Here is an 18,047-nt window from a genome sequence, read left to right as displayed (position 1 = left end):
ACAGCTATGGATGTAAATATAGATATATAAAAGGAGGTTTAACAACATGGCCATTTAGCAGTACAACAGCAGGTTCTTTCCTAGGGCCAGTGGCCTCTACAGCCATGGGTTTCTGATTAAGTTTGTAATACCAGGCATAAATTTTGACCTGTGGAGCAGGCTTCAAAACTGTACTGGCTGGTTTTGTGTCAACTTGACACAAGCTGGAGTTATCACAGTGAAAGAAGCCTCATTTGAGGAAATTCCTCCATGAGATCCAGCTGTAAGGCATTTTCTCAACTAGTGATCAATCGGGGAGGGCACAGCCCATTGTGGGTGGTGCCATCCCTGGGCTGGTAGAAAGCAGGCTGAGCAAGCCAGGGGGAGCAAGCCAGCAAGTAACATCCCTTCTGGGCCTCTGCATCAGCTCCTACTTCCTGACCTGCTTGAGTTCCAGTTCTAACTTCTTTGGTTATGAACAGCAATGTGGAAGTGTAAGCTGAATAAACCCTTTCCTCCCCAACTTACTTCTTGGCCATAATGTTTTGTGCAGGAATAGAAACCCTGACTGAGACAAAAACCAATCAGAAAGTGGTTGGGCACTCTGATTGCCATGACATCATTGCACTAGTGGGTATGTCTTGCCTGGCAGGTTTCTAGTCTAATACTCAGCACCCAATGTTGGAGACCATGGATGACTTTTTATCCTCTAGAAGTCTACACAGTACATTCTTGCTGTGAAAGCTAGATAGCAGAAACTTGGTTCTTTACTTTTTCCTTTTTAAAAATTATTTGTCTTTGTTTTTAAGACAGGGTCTCACTACATAACCTGGGCAGCCTTGAACTGATGAACTTCTTGCCTCCCATTTGGGCCTCCTGAATACTGCAGTTACAGGCATGCACAGCCACAAGTGACTTTTTTTATCTCTCCATTTCCCTGATATGACTTATGTTTGCTCTTCTGTTTTCTAATCTATGTTCCGTCAGTGGTCAGTTCTGTTTCATTCCCAAAGAAAGAGCAGAAAATATTTAAAAAACCCATGCCTCCTAAGGAGGCTGACTTACATTCCCGCCCTAAACAACTATAAAAACTAGACAAAAAAATTATAAATTGAAATATGGGAGGGGGATGGTTAAGTGGATGAAACCCTTGCTGGGCATGTGTGACTACTGAGTTTAAACCCCCAGACCTACATAAAGTCAGGTGTGGTAGTAGGTGTCCTTAGTCCAGTAGCCCTGTGCTGAAGGGAGAGGCAGGAACAGAGAGACCCCAGAAGCTTGTATAGCTTAATAGTTGGTGGGGTGGAGCTGAGGTGAAGCTTGGGAACAGGTAGAATTTCTGCCTGTCAGTCTCGTGGTGTACATACTGGTTAGCTGGATGATAAGTTGTGCGGAAGCCATTGGCATCGTTGTGTTAGCTGTATTTCTTAGTATAGTGTTTGATAAGCCTGTGTGCCTGGTTTCTCAGATATGGTTTTAATACATTAATTTGTCAATATATTGACAATCGAATAACTTTACTGGTGGCTCCTTCTGCTTTCTCACGGACAAATAATTATTCATCTGTGACACATGGGTGGTGCTGGACAAGTGGTATTGTCTATATGCATATGAGATACAGAGTTCTCCTATATATACATTTGAACTCAAAATGAAGCCAGGTGCTGTTTTTAAAATAAACTCACACAAGGGACAGCCTGAATACCACTATGGCATATAATATAGACTGATTTAGAGCAGGGCACAGACTTATTTCAACTCTTCTTCTTTAAGTATTTGTTTATGTTATAAAATCTGGGAATACATTTTTTTTTATCCAAATTGTCATTCCAAGAAAAAAGACATCTATAGTAACTTTAAATCCATGGGTTTTAAGATGTGTTTGGAATTGTCTGCTAGCCCCATCATTTTTTTTTTTTTTTTTTGTTATTTCCGAGTTATCTTGTTAACTAGATTGTTCTCCTGATTGTAGGTTTTATTATTGGTATTCTGGGTGTTAGATTTTGATTAGAAGCTAGACACTGTGGTCGCCTACTGAAAAGTAGCAGATAAAGAACTTGTTGATCTACTTGATCCATTTAAATGTCTTTAAAAGATTTTGCATGTGTACATCTCCCATCGGCTTTAATGCACTGTAGAGCAAGACCTGGCTCAACACTGGTTCTTCACAAACATCACCCCATTCTAAACAGGAGCACTGAGTGTCTCTCAGCCCTCTGTGATTTCTGGAAGCGTTTCAAGCTTGCATTAACCTACTTGTCATTTTCCAGTCTCATTGAATTTTATGTGATATGTGTGCAATTAGTATTCAGCTAAAAAGTAGAGAACACCCCTTAGTAGATTTTTTAATCTCTTCTTCTGTGTTAGCTCTCTCTTCTCCCACATTATGACCTAGAAATCTGATATGTTAGACTCCTGGAAACCCAGTTTGTGTCGTCCCAACTCTACTGAGTTTTTTTTTTCTTAGTTTGTATGTCTGGAAGTTTCTTCCTGGTAGAAGCCTGAGCTAAGCAGAGTATGAGGCATGGTAGTGGCATAAAAGTGTTTGTCTGACCTTTATGTCCCAGAATGAGGGTGTAATGGAACATACTAAGTCTGAAAATAAAAAATCATAAGGGGAAACTTCTCTAAATCTACTAAGAGACATCACCTTACAGATTAAAAAAAAAATTAGTCAAAGGATATGCATCCTGGGAATGGTGAGTCAAGGTAAAAGTGTTTCCATAGCACAGAACTGCAGCTAATATAAAATGTAAATGTAAACTAAAAATTTAAACTATGAATTCAGTTTAGCTACATGAAGGATATTTCAATAAAACATAAAAATAGTAAGAGTAAAACTTAAAAAAAAAAAACAAAACAGAAAACAAAAAACCATCCACATCTCAGAACATAACACAGCACTGAAAACCAAGGACAAGGAAAATATTGTAAGGCATTTGGGAAAGAACTCATACCATCTTGAAGGAATGGCTGCTGATGTTTCAACGTATACTACAGAAGATGGTGGAATGACTTCTGAGCAGTGCTTAGACAAATCAGTATGACATTCTTCTGATAGCTATGGGGCATTTAATGAAATAACCTATATCCCGAGACTTACGTAAATCTCATTGAGCATCCAAATATTTATCTTTTGGCTGCTGGAGTACTTAATCAGAAACCACTAATTGGGGGAGAAACCTGTAAGTGCTGGGCTGTTTTAGAACTGAGCGATACCTTTGAAATTCCACTTAATTCAAAGAAGAATCACATAGAAATTGAAAAAGTAGCAACTTTCAGGCGATCATTCCCTCAAAGGTGATTCCTAACAACAATTACAGAAGAAACTGACCAAGCTTACACAACATTTCCCAGAAACAAAGAATGAACGGTTTCCAACTCTTTTAGTGTCTAATCTTTATATGGAAACCCAGTAGATCACTGTGACTATGATCAAGAATAGATGGTGATCTCTCACAAACAAAAACGGCAAACACCCAAAGAAACAGCAAATGCAACCCAAAACTAGATAAAGTGAAAATAGAGCTTGAGTAAGTAAACTGTATTTCAGGAATGCAAGGTTGGTTTAACAGTGTAAAGTAAGAAGTGTAATTAACTTTATTTCACGAAAAGTATTCATCTGATTCTGTTAATACCTGAGAAATAAACTGATGCAAGTCAGTATTTGCCCATTACATAGACAAAGTTCTCAACAAACTAGGAATAGGAGGGAATTGCCTTACAAAAATCTGTTTGTGAAAATTATATGTATTTATAATTTATATAAAATTATATATATTTATATCACAAAATGATATAAAAGTATTATTATGATGAAATAATACTTCTACTTTAATCCTTTTCCCTGAGATAAGTAACAAGAGACATGTGTTCAACTCCCAGCTTTTCCTGACATTTAAGTTAGAGTAGTAACTGTTTTATTGACCTTGACTTTCTGAACAGTCCTTTAGGTCAAAGGATAAGGCAGTAAATTATTAAACCCCCAAAGAAGATCAACATTTACTAAAATTAAGAATTATTCTTATTAAAAGAGCTATCTTATCAGCACCATGTTTCTTAGCTTGAGAATGTTAACATTAAAGACTAATCTTCATTGCAAATGGGCTTCAATACTTTTTTTTTCTGTCTTGAGAGTGGGTCTTTTGATCCCTTCAAGGGCAACTGATACATCTTTCCTTATTTTTGATAGGCACCAAGCTGGGAACCAACACCCAGATCGTTCCTTCTTTGTCAGCTTGACTGCTTTAGACACCTCCTGACAGCTCTGCAAACACCCCAGGAGCTTCAGGAGACCACCTTATCACTGTTCTTCAGAAGGCCTGGCTTCAGTTATGACTACTCCTGACAACTTATCTCTTTCTAAGACAGGCCCTGTGAACCCTAGCTGACTGTTCAACTGCAACCGTTTTCTCAGGCCAAGGGAAGAATGCTTTCTTTAGTGAACCAGCAGAAGGCTTGTAATTGGTCCAAGGTGATGTTATGATTTGTCCTTGGGATTGGTGGAATGGCAACCTGTTAAGCTATTGATACAAATTTTAATTTCTCGTTTGCATGTCACAAGCATGCCATGCCCTCTTCTGGCTACATAGTCTGCTTAGACTTAGTTACTCACCTAAAAACTACTACATTTATTTATTTATTTTTTATTGGAGTGATTATATCTGGAGGCCCCTAGGATGGGACTCAGGTTGTCAGGCCCCATGGCAAGTATTTGCACCCACTGAGCCATCTTGCCAGCTCCTCATCTTGCTTTCTGAGTCACTTGCCTGTGCTGTCCCCTTGTGCCACTGAGTTACACTGAGTCCACTTACAGGCTTCTCCAAAATGGGCTTTTCTTGTTTGCTTATGATCTTTATTGTGGGTAGAGTAGGCTAAGCTGGCAACACAGGAGGAAACAGCAGTTAGCACATCAACAGCAAGAAGGCAGCAGAGAGCCCAGAGAATGATCAGGAGTCAAATCCCAGGGACAAGAGGTACCTAAAACCATGAAGGTCAGCAGGAGAGGGGAGGGGATGGCAGAAGTCCAAGACTATGGGAGGCTGTAAAGAGTTGACGATGAGACACTGTAGGCCCAGACCCCTGGAAGAGTTCTGGAAAGCTGTTAAGATGTTCTAGGTTTTGTCAGGCATGGTCCAGGGATCTTCTGTTAGGAAATAAAGATCCCAGGAGGGCTTGAGAGCCATAGCTTTGGCCATGGAGGGCTTCTGCCTCTCATCACATGGATCGCCAGGGCAGAGCCACTGACAGTGAATCTCAGATCTGAGCCCCAAGACCTCTAATACTGGTACCATAAGTCAGACCCAGAATCAGAACTGTCAGCCTCTGGGCTTTAGGTCTTTATCTACTGCCCCTTGGCATTCCAGGGCACTGAACTGTCTGCCAGCATCCAAGGTAATATTCTTGGCCTAGTCATGATTTTTATCTGAAAGGAACCCCAGGCAGCCAATTGTCAGTAAGTGTTTACAGGAAAACTCTGGGTGACTCAAGTTGGAGGTAGCATGCAACATACAGGAGGAAAGCTGGCAAAGACAGCGGGGCCAGTTAGACAGACAGCAGGACTGAACCAGGCCTTGGAGAGGGTCATGGATATAGTCAGCTATAAGAGCCCCAAAGGATAGAAACAGGCAGACTGTCGATACTGTGTCTCTCTTGGATGGAAAGAACGTGGGTGACCGTACTCAGAAAAATGAGGCTCGTCCTCAGGGTACAGAATCAGGGCCAGCCACAGACAAAGGTTCCATGATAATCGTGGTGTTATGGGAGCCTAGGAGTACAGATAATGCTCTGAGAGATGGCCTCCAGCTAATTGAACCAATAGCCTGAAGAAGCTTGCTAGTGCTTGACACAGGTTATGGTTTCTGTTACTTAAACCAAATGGAAAATTGAAAGAACCGGTTAATGTGAGTTGGAAAAGAAAGAACCCTTATTTATTTTGCATCATCTAGACCACGACTATAAATAAATAATAGATAATGATAAACTTATTCAACAGAAGAGTATACAGTAGTCAGTAGGTTGAGATACATGCGTGGGCGCTGTTGCAGAAGGGTGTTGACAGCACTGCTTTTAATGGTGGGATGTGTCCCCATACTTCCTCATCTTTCTTTGCTTCCCAAGTGCTAGCATTGTGGAGCTCAGCTACCTTGGCCAGATGGACATCAGGTTTGAAAGATGTTACAAAGTGGTGTCTAGATATCAATGACCACGAAACACATGTACACGTAAATAGACAGAGATGTATTTACAATGTGTATTTATACCCACAGACATACCCAGGTATGCGCACAAAAGATTACATGGAATCTATTATTCTACACAGTACATTTCTGCATCACTAAACACCTGCATATAAGGAAAATATTCTTATTTTTTTCTTTCACTTTTGACGCAGCATCTCACTAAGCTGCTCAGGCTGGCCTTGAACTCACTCTTTTCTGTAGCTCAGTCTGGCCTGGAAGTTGTGATCCTTCTGCCCCAGGCTCCCTAAGTATCTGGGATTGCAATCCTGGGTTGCAACGTTGCTTTTTATTATATATTTCTTTCCTTTCAGATGACACGGTCACAGAGCCTCTAATTCCTTTGTGCTGAGTGAGAATTTGAGCCAGTTCGGAGGGGAGAAAAAGGGAAGGGAAAGAGAATGGAGCCATCACTGAGAAACGGGTGAGCTTTAGGATAATTCTGGGATGGGTGACCAACAACTCCCATTTCGTAAGAAATAGCCACTCCCTCCAGCCAAACTTGTTTGTTTAGCCATTAAGAAACGAGTGTGGCAGAGCAGGCAGCGAATAAATAAAAACTGCTTTTGGAAGCGAGAAGCACGGAGAGGTGTTACTATACATTAGACATCTACACACAAGCTTCCTCCTCTAACCGGCTCTAGGTGCTAATTAGGTGTAAGAGCATCCCAGGAGCGCTCCCAAGCCACTTAGCCCAGTCCTCTCCCTGCACCCTCTTTGCCCCATGCCTGGGGCTGTTCAAACTCGGCTCCAACTGGGCTCCAGCAGAAAGAGCTACTTTGGCTGAGGTTGACTCCACCACGCAGGAGCAGAAACCGTGGAACTCAGAGAACAGAGGTGTGCCGGCGGCGGTGTGCCCAGTGCAATTAGAGGCGGATTAAGACCGACACAGTGTGCGGCCCAGGCGTGATGTGTTTTTGCCGTCTTGTCTGGGATTAGTAGCAATATATCCGCTGGCGTGATGGACACATCTGCTTTCGTTTATCCTGAGCCCTGTCAAGCTCACAGGCCTGGATTAACGCAAAACCACGCTGAGTGAGCATTGCTAATTTAGCTACTTCCCTCTCCACTCTCTTTTTCTTTTCCATATTCAAATTTTAATATGAATGTGCAAGAGGCCCTTTGCTTCTGGCATGATGACTTGGGAACAGAGCCCTTTGTCCTTTGTCCTGAGTGAAAAGTTGGGTCAGTGTATCAGTCATATATGTGGAGAGCGGGGCGGGGGGGGGAAGAAGTGGGGTGGGGGGGGGTGTGTAGCAGAGAAAATGTTAACCTCCAGAAACAATTCTGGGGCGAGTGGCTCTGGTCCACCTTCCAATTACACACGAAAGCATCATTACCCCTAATAGCCCACACACCTGTCCACACTCCGAAGTCCAGTTTCCATCTACTCCTAGAGGTGCAGGTTTGTTCTGTGTTCTATCCCCGGGTCCAGAGGACGGGCTCCAGACCTCTTCAGGCCTGAGCCAGCCACCTCTATTACAAAACGTCTGCCTGTCGCTCTGGCGGTCTTGACCTCTCTATCACGCACCTCGAACCAGTTTATTGCTTGGATCGGGTTAACTCGGTTCTGGTTACCTGTCAGAGTTCTGCCCGGACGTGGATCCCAGCCATTCCCTCCGCAGCCCCTTGAATCCCATCTCGGAGAGCCTGCTTTCTCTTGGTTACAACCCAGAGCCTGTTTATCAAAATCCTGCCTTCAGGCAGGAGGGATTGCGCTCCACAAGATCTGGGGAGCTCTGCTCTCCTCCTCCTCCCTGTTCGTTCTTCCCTGTTGGTTTTTCTACTCAATTTGCTCTTTGAGCTGTCATGTATTTAATAATTTGCATCAGTTCGTTCTGTTTCTTACATGTCTCTCCATTTCCCCTTTCTTCAAACACTTCAGGCCGGCAATGTCTGAACATTACAAACATGTATTTTGATTCTTTCTTGGAAACACTGTAGCTCCATAGACAACTAATAAGTAAATCTAGAGAAGGTGGTTAGGGTGACAGGTGAGGGGGATTAAAGACAAACTCTTTTTTTTTTTTTTTTTTTTTTTTTTCCAGAATGGAGCCACTCTGAAAAGTCCTCCTGATGAAAGGGTGGTAGGTAAAGGTCAGAGGTGAAAGAGGCTGCGGGGTGGAGCTCAGAGCACAGTAGAAGACAGTGGCCATCTCAGGGCAGGGGTAGGATAGACCTCCCAAAATAACTGTGAATGTGTCATCTTTCTTTCACTATTTCTATGGCTTCCATTTTTACCAGCCTGCCTTCTCCCAGAGTCTATCCAGAACCTGGGATCTGAGAGTCAGAGCCATTTTCTCCCTAAACTCCATCTCCAGCAAAATAAAAGGAACTTGAAAAGGGCAAACTCAAATTCACCTTCAGAACCAGCAGAATCTGGTTAATGTGATTCCAGGCTTCTCCCCGCCCCCCAACACGTTCCCCCCCAGCCCTCCCCAGCCTTCCACCTACTTGCTGATGTCTCAAATTCTTTTAACAAGGGAAAAAGTCTTTCATGCCACAATTAGGGATAAAAGGCATAAAATGCAAACGCCTGGCTGAGCTCCAGTTGGAGAATAATCAATCAATCCTTGGAATATAAATTACTGATATCAGATTCTTTCCTGGTGTGATGGAGGAGGTTAAGAGAGTAGGCTGATACTGACACCTGAAATGGGGGTTTCCTAGGAGATGGGGACAAAGCAGGGTACAGCCTCTCCCAGGTCCAGAGCACATTGAGATATAGTGTGTGTGTGTGTGTGTGTGTGTGTGTGTGTGTGTGTGCGCGCGCGCGCGCGCGCGCTCGAGCGTGCGCTCGAGTGCCACTCCTCCCTTTTGCTCTGTGCTGCACACACTTCAGGAGCTAAGCATTTGTGTTCACCCTGTTGTATCTAGGGGGAAGCTGAAGTTCAGAAATGTCAAGTAACCATTCCCAGGGCCTGTGCTGCTAAAGTCACACATCTTTTATTTGCACTGGCTCTTGACGGGCTGACTACAAGCCCGGTGAGTGTTAAACTACACGAGAGCCACAAAGAAAAATTGAAGACAGGAGGAGCAGCCTGAGAACTGTCACCAGATCTGCCTCTCCTGAAGCTTATTTACCTTGCAGTGGGGGAGGGATGCCGAGAGTGTGGAGTAATTTCAGAGCAGAAACTGGCAAAGCAGGACTTGAAGAACGCGAGGGGAAGAAAGGAAGTTAAGTGTTGACTTTAGGGGGTGGGGAGGGAGTTTCATTTTCTGTGAATTTGCTATTTGAACAACTCTCATATTTTTGTTAATTTTCCTCTGCTCACAAAGTCCCACTGACCTTTTCTTCTCAATCTACTTGGATTGTCCAGGGCTTACACTGTTTCTAATGGGCTGTGGACGTTTATGCTTTATGTTTCTTAAGAAACATTTTTTTTCCCTGAAGCCCAGCATTCATACAGAAAAAAATGTGCCCAATACTACATTCTACAGAGCTTCGTAAATTAGCATAAAACAGATATCCATGAAACCATTACCCAGACTGGAAATCAAATATCCCTAGCACCTACAAGTCCCCTCTGGACATCACCAACCCCCATCTGTGTGTGTGTTCCTTTCTGAAGATTATCTATCCGGAGGTTATCCCTATTGTGGCTTCTAAGGTTCTAGATTAATGCTATCTAGTTTTGTATTTTTATATATTGCTCGCTATCTATCTCCCTCCCTCCTCCCCCCTCTCTCTCCCCCCCACACACATTCACACACATATGTAACTACTCTAGTTTCATTTCTATTGCTGTGATAAAACACTCTGACCAAAAGCAACTCAGGGAGAAAGGAGTTTATTTTGCTTACAATTCCAGGTCACATTCCATTACTGAGGGGGAGTCAGGGCAGCAATTTGAAGCAGCTGGTCATATTGCATCTAAAACCAAGGGCTGAGGGGAAAATGAAGAAGTGCACCTCTAATGTCTGTTTCTTTGTTTCCAGCTAGATCTCTTCACTCTTATCCTGTTCAAAATCCCCTGCTTTGGGAATGGTGCCACCCACAGTGGGCTAATCCTGTGTCAATTAACTAAACAAAGACAGCCTTCAACAAACATACCCACAAGCCAACCCAATACAGACATCCCTTAGTGAGTCTCTCTTGTCAAGTGAGTCTAGCCTATGTTGTGTGACAATATAAGAGCCTTTAAAAATTTGAACAGAGCCCCCATCGTTCCACAGAATCTGATTAATTCTCAGATTCTCTGATTCTCTTCTTAGTTATATCTTTGGTGAGTAGAGATCCTTAACATTTGGGTAGCCTAATTTATCAGCCTTTGTTTCTTTGAAGTCAGTGAGTTTGTGTCCTTTTACAGAATTAATCTTTGCCCTATGGCCATAGAACCAGCACATCATATTGCCAAATGAAAGCTTTATGGAACCACTCCTCACTTTCAGACATAAAAAGCACTCGAAAAGGTAGACAGATAAACATTGTAACACCCCATCCCCCCACCCCCTCACCCCCATGTGTCTCTACTCCCCCCCCATGTCCCAGCCACCCCCCTCTCTGAGCCACTGCTTGTGATGGTATTTAAATGTCCCAGTTCCACTTACAGAGAAGGCTTTCTGGTCCCTATATTCTTCGGTGCTGTTGTTTGATCTGATGGCTAAGCTGCTCTCACTTGTACCATCTTGTAGTTTAATGGCATGTTCTTCCATCTTTTGCTGTTCTTTAGCAATATTTTACTTTCTTGACCCACTGAACATCTATAATAAATCTTTACAATGATGTTTTTAATTTCACGAAGAAAAAGCACAGAAAATGCCTGGACAGATGGAGACTGGAGTGAATATGTAACTGAGATTAAGCATAGATTATTCACAGGAAAGTCAACAAACATAAAATACAGAGGAATAATTTACATTTGCTGACACTGTTGAATGCTACCATAACCTAAAAATAATTCACATTTGAACTCTGCCAACATTATACAAACATGCACTTGACTGTTGTATATTACCCTTCTATCCAGCAACCTTGCTAAATAATTTTTAAAATTCTGATTATCTTAAATATTGCCCTGAAATTTCTGTCAACAAAATAATAGCATATTCAAACACTGGTGGTTTTAGCCAGCTCCCTGTTTATGTTTCCTCTTTTTTTTTTTTTTTTTTTTTTTTTTTTTTTTTTTTACTTGTAGCCTTGACTCTGCTGCCAATTTGAACAGAAGCCCATTCTTCGTTTATCTTCCTCTTCAAAGGATTAAAGAAGAATCTCTAGTATTTTTTATTAAGTGCCAATGTTACTGTATTTAAAACATATTTATTATATTGCTTATGTGAATGTGTGCAATTTTATGCAGTGCTTGTGGTAGACAGAAGAAGGCATCAGATCCCCTCAAACCAGAGTTACAGGTAGCTGTGAGCCACCCAACATGGGCGCTAGGAATAAAATTCAGGCCCCCTGCATGGGTGGTGCATTCTCTTATCACTGAGCCTTCTCTCCAGCCCTGTTTTGGCTTTTAAAAAAAAAATACCTTTTTTTTCCATAAAATAATTTTCTACCAGTGATTAATTAATATTTTTACTTTTCTATTAGACAGGTCTATTTAAATTTTCTCTTTCTTGTGTCTGTTTATCTTGTTTAGTTATGCAGTCTTAGAAAAAAATGTTCATTACCTCAACTTTATGAGGTTGAATATTACAGCTGTAATCAGTTCAATTCTGTAGGGCCTAGAGGGATAACATCTTTTTATTTCTGGTACTGAAATTGCTCCTATATAGCATCACAGGTACTTTTTTCTTTTTCAGTCCTGAGGTTTAATGACTATAAAAAGCACACATCTCTTTCTTGTTTATATCTGCTTTACTGTTCTTAATACATATCTGCTACTTCTTGCCATGTAGACACCACTACCAGGTAGGAAGGTCAGAAGGGTCTTCTACAAGTGTCATCTCTGACTGTATCAGCACCTTTTCTTGTTTCCACGACAAAGTGACAGACAACATCAGCTTTGGGAAGGGAAGGGTTAATTTTGGCTCACAGTCCATCATGAAGGAAAGACACAGGGGCGGGGTGGGATAGGAGCATAGCAGCTGCTCTCATATGTGGACTGTCAGGAAACAGACTGATCAAAGCTGGTGCTCACACTTTCTTATATTAATTCACCTGGGAATGCTAGCCCATGCAACAGTAATGCCCATGCTTAGGGTGGCTCCCTCCCTTTCAAACTTTTCTGCAAATACTTCTATGGGTATACCAGGTATTTGGGTCCTAGGTGCTTCTCAATCCTCTGAAGTTGAAAAAACCAAAACTACTATCATATTCACAAATCTCTTATTTCTGTAACACCATCTTAGGTTTTAGATTAATATTTAAGAATAGTAACTTTTTATTGGGTTGTAATATACATATAATGTATCATAGAATTCCATGCATCTTCAGAAGGGCCAACTGCATTGTAAACATGAATATTAACACATGAGGTAATGGCAAAGATCTTCACCAGCCCTCATATTCTCCCTTCTTGTTCTACCTCCCATGAGGATAACCACCATCTAGCCTTCAATTGGCTTTGTCTTCGTAGAAATCTCGTGTCTTCCTCACTCAAAACTATGCCTTTGAAAATTCTTCCAACTGTTGCATGCAGTTGTGTAATTTTCTTTTTCATTGCTATATAGTATGCCATTGTGTTAATGTTTTCCTCCCTGTATTCCACTTCTGAAGGGCACTGAGTGATCCTAAATTGTATGATTATAAATTGCTTACTGTGAGCACTGTATAGGCCTATGTGCATTTATTCTGACCACACACTTGGGAGTGGTAATTCTGTCATTGTTTTAACATTCATACGAAGCACAGCGTTTTCACAGTAAAAGTTTCTTGTCCTAACGTTTTACAAAATGAATATATGAATGTAAATTGCTTATCAACAATGTATGGCAACTGTTAAACAACTTTACAGTTTAAAGTTTTCTTACAAGTATATTGTATATACTGAGCATATTCCCCTGAGCTCCATGCATGATTTTTGTGAAGCTATAAAATATAAAAACCACAAATTCAGTATAGAAAAAAATAGTAACCATATTTAATTAAAATCATTATCTCCAGTTGTATTAATTTTTCATCAACTGGAAAAGCTCCACTGTGCATATGGCACATTTTTTTTCCTTTTATGGTTCTCTGTTGTACACCTAGGGTTTCTCTGTAACTTAGATATTATTTAAAAACTGATTTAGTAAACATCTGATACTCAAGTGTGACTGTGATGGGTTGACTTAACAGTCCAGCGAGTGAAAAATCTAATAGTGGTATAGCTGGGTCACACTGAGGATGCATTTCCAATGACTGAGTGTCTATACTGGTTTCCACAGAGGCTGGACTAGGATAAGGGTTCGTTTATTTTCTACATTCATGTCAGCATTTGTTTTTAAAGCATATTCATTAAATTTCAAATTAATTATCCTAGCAAAAGAACGCCTTTCTGTATGAATATAAAATCTAAGAGTTTCATACAATGTAATTTGATCATATTCATTCCTTATTTTCCCATCCCAACTACTCCCAGATTCACACCTGATCTGTCCATCCTTCCCAACTTTTGTCTTCTTAAATAACCCATCAAGTCCAAATTGTTGTTGTTTTTTTTATTTTAATGGGTGCCATTTTGAGAAGGGTTAGATGGAATCTCAATGTAGATTTGCATTTTTTTCTGGTGGTAATTAAGATTGAACATTTTCTCCTATATATTTTCATTTATATTTATTTAGTCTTTTTATGAACTGTTATTTTCATTAGTCCATTTATTGACAGCACAGCTTGTTTTCTTACTGTTCAGTTTTTTTGAGTTCTCTGTATACTGTCGCTGTCAGATGTTTTTCATTTTCTATTTGGCTGCTTTTGTAGTGGCCTCACATTGTGATTTTACAGAACATTTTCCCTATGTTTACTGATAACTTGGACATTCTCTCCTGTGTTTATTCAGATCTTTTCCCTGTCTTATTCCATTGGGCTAATGTGCATTTTTGTTATTATAAAATGATGTGTTTTCATGATAGAAGACTTGAAAAACCCAAAAGAGCATAACAACAAAATCTAAATTACCTACGGACCTATGCATAATGGAGTGTTCTGCTGGGACCACTCATCTTTCACATGGTAGCAAGAACCATAGGGGTTACAAATGGATGCGGTAGCCATGTTCATACAAAAGGACCAGTGAGTGGGTCCTTGTTTTACTTATGGGCCTCCAAACAAACACTCACAAAGACACATTAGAAACAAAGACTCACACCCCCTTTTCTTCTTTATTGAAAGAAAATTGGTTCTTAATCTTGGCTGATCATGGGTCCTTCTTGGAGTTGTAAGACTGACCCTATTGTTGCTTTTTCTGTGTTCTGAAGATGGTTCTCTTCAAGACAGGTCATTTGTGCCAATGGGTTTCCTCTTTGATTAATGGCATCCACTCCCTCCCTCATTTCTGACCTAGATACTCAAGTCAACATTTAGTCCTGATTTTCCACAGCTGAGCATTTACCACATTTAGAAACATTTCTTCCCCCACTGTCTACTACGGGCCTTGTCTGTCTTCTAAACTCTTTCCATCCCTCTCAGGTGGCTCTCCTGCCTCTGTTCCTTCTACAGTGTTTTTTCCACTCCAGTCCTGTCCGTCCTTGATACCACAATAGCCTCTCCACAATGCACATCTAACTGTGCCTTTTCCTTGATATATTATCTGAGAGGCTTCTGAAGGCTCTCAAAGTAGGTCTGACCCTTTGACAGAATGAGTTTATGTGTGGGGGAGTGTGTCTCCTAATCAGTCCCCTGTGTCCTCCAGCCTTATCTCCTGCCTGCAGAACCAGTCTTTTCTTGATCACCTTAGCCATACAATAGGTTTCTCGAGTCTTTAGCACTTGCATTCTGAGTATTTGGCATAACACTGTTATATAGTAGGAGTTTAACAACATTGCGGGATGCCTACAGAGATTAGTATATGGTGGAAAGAAAAAGGAAGTAATACTCTATAGGAACTTGCCATACAACAGGAGTGTTGCCCGTGTTGTTTCTGTAAACCTCCCGACAGTCTTTACTACTCCTGTGTTTGCCACAAGGAAATTAAGGGACCGAAGCTTAATGATTAGCTTAAGCTCACACAGCTAAGACCGTCTAGAAATAGACCTGGCGATTGACCATCATGCGGATGACCCATAGGTTATTCTAATAATGATAAGGACAGCAGCCCTTAAATTGATTGTGGTCATAGCTCTTGGCATTTGTCTATAACAAAGGGTCTAGTTTCTCATTCATCATTATTCTCCAGATATAAAATTAGTGGAATTATCCACCAACTCTAGCTGACTAAGAAAGGGAAGCTTAAGGATTAAAGAGCCTTGCCAAAGGTCACAGTCCAAGGTAGAAGCACAGCTGGAACCCAAATCCAGGTCTTCTACCCTGAGTCCAGCCGGTGATGGTGGGAAGGGCATCGCCCCAGAGGTAGGAGAGCTTCCAAATAAAACACTGGTTCAGTGATGCTGGCTATCCTGGCAAGAATCCTCTCCATTCCCCTTGTGAGTCTTCAGACACCATAGCAGCTTCCAGGATGTGGGAGAAAAGGGAGAGGATGAAGGTTTCCACCATTTCTGGAAGGTAGGGAATTCTTTGCATAAAAATAGTTTTTCTTATCAGGAAAAAAAATTCAAAAGCAGAAGAACCCAGTATATACAAACATTTTTTTTTTAAAGCCCCAAGGAAGCCAGACCAATGTCACACAAAAGGCTCTGTTGGGCTTTTGCCCACTGTGAGCTCCTGGTAACCCCCTGTAGGCACTGCCCAACTGGCCTGCCTAGGGACCCTCCGGTTTCCAGGAAGAACGCTCATTATTCAAACAGTTCCAGAAGGTGCAGGAGGACAGCAGTGACTTTGGGAGCAGCACAATCTTATCTCCAGGGTGAAAGGGACCATTTGTCGTTTCTGTCCAGGGGAGCGGGAGGTACAGAGAGGAGAAGGGCGCCAGGAGCTCACAGCTGATCTAAAAACCCACTGAAGAAACAGTGCCTTCTCCTGGGATGAGCTGCAGCTCTTCTGAAGACAAAAGCTCTCACGGATGAAATTGGTCTTTTGTGGTTCTGGCAAGAAGGAAGCCTGATAAAGCTAGCCTAACCTGACCCTCTCCCCTCCTTGGAAAGGAGACTGGAACTTATCTGCAAGTGGAGAAAGTTTGATCATATGTCCTGAACTCCTATCTGATCTCCTTGTCCCCAAGACTTCCCACAGAGGCCACCATGCTACTTCAGAGGCTCCAGGACATCCTGGTGACCTGCCTCTGAGTCTACTCTTAGGAGCCTGTGGTAGGCCCCCTTTTTGTTTCAGCTTAGACTAAAAACTGCTGTTGACCTAGAGGGCTCTGGCTTTTTTTTTTTTTTTTTTTTTGACAATTTTGAACTCAAACTAAAAATAAAAATGAACCAGTACCTTTGAAGTAGGCCCAAGCCTGACTGACTCTTGCTTGAACTGGTTTGGGCCCTTCTTACCCTGCCAGCAAAAGCCCTCAAATTTCAAAGTGTGCCTGGCTGGACCAGAGAAAGTTGCCAGCTAGCTGCTGTTCCTCCAGCCAGTTTACCACATGTCCCTCCCATAGCCTGCTATACCCCCTTTTTGTTCCCTGGGGTCTGTGCTGGGGTCCAACAGAACCTGACTTTGCAGAAAGTTGCTTTTCTAGGCAGCCCTCAAATTCACATTCAAGAGGTATTGTGGTTGTAATGGGGTCCTGGAGACAACATCTCCGGAAAGTTTTATTTAGAATGTAGGCTGACTTGAGAAGGTTTGGAGGGGAGACCAGTGGGAGCTGGGATTGGGTCACTGGAGCCTTTCCAAACCACCCCTCTGCAGTTGTTTCCACAAATATCAGGGAAGAAGGGCCACACCTAAAGCAGGGTGCAATTCATCCCACCCGAGTCTGGCAGAGGAAAGCGGGGTCTTCTCAAACCTTCCTTGGCAAAGGGTTCAGGCTGCTGTAGTGCGAGGTGCCTGTGACTTTCAAGCCTAGAAGAAGGTAATCAGGTCATTTCTTAGAAGAGAACCTAGGCTGCCTTTCCTTGGTAATTACCGAAGCCATTGTAGGGATGACAGCTGTGCATGTGTAATCAAGACGATGCCCAGACCACATTAGTCAGTGTTTGTTAGGGATAATGGTATTATCTCATAACATTGACCATAATAAGATTATCTTACAACATTACCCATAATATTATTATCTTATAACATTACTGATAATAGTATTACCTCGATAATAGCATGCATCGTATTCTTTGAACTAACCAAATGATTCAGTATGTGAGACAATCCTTCTCCACTAGAGGTGAAATACTGAATATACCTACATATATTAGTATGGATGTGTATCTGGGTGCCTGTGTGTGTGCACATGCATACATGTATGTATGTGTGGTGAAAACACAAATATGCATGCATGTGTGTTGGTTAAGCATTCTGAGACAGGGTTTCCTTATGTCACCCAGGCTGGCATTAAACCCTTAGCAATCCTCTTGCCTGTGTCACCCTCCAAGACTGCTACGTCACTATGCTCAGATTTGAAAATATTATTAAAATGTAACTCTTTTGGAGTAGCTAGTATGTGCCTGGCAAAGGACTCCGTGTCTTGCAATGGAGGGACTAGTCAGTATAGATTTCTACAGAGGTCTGTGGAGTGGAATGAACTTTGGATTCTCTTTGGGCTGTGGAAATTCCAGGAACAAGGTTAGACACACACAGTAAGTTTGTTCCCATATTGAAAGACCATGCCTTTCACCCATCTCTCCCTCCCCCTCCTCTCTCTCTTTCTCTCTTGCTCTCTTCACTCCCTCTCAGATTTATTTATTTTATTTATTGTA

The sequence above is a fragment of the Micromys minutus genome (assembly GCF_963924665.1).
Source record: "Micromys minutus genome assembly, chromosome: 16".
In the NCBI taxonomy this organism is placed as follows: Eukaryota; Metazoa; Chordata; class Mammalia; order Rodentia; family Muridae; genus Micromys; species Micromys minutus.
This window is presented reverse-complemented; position numbering follows the sequence as displayed.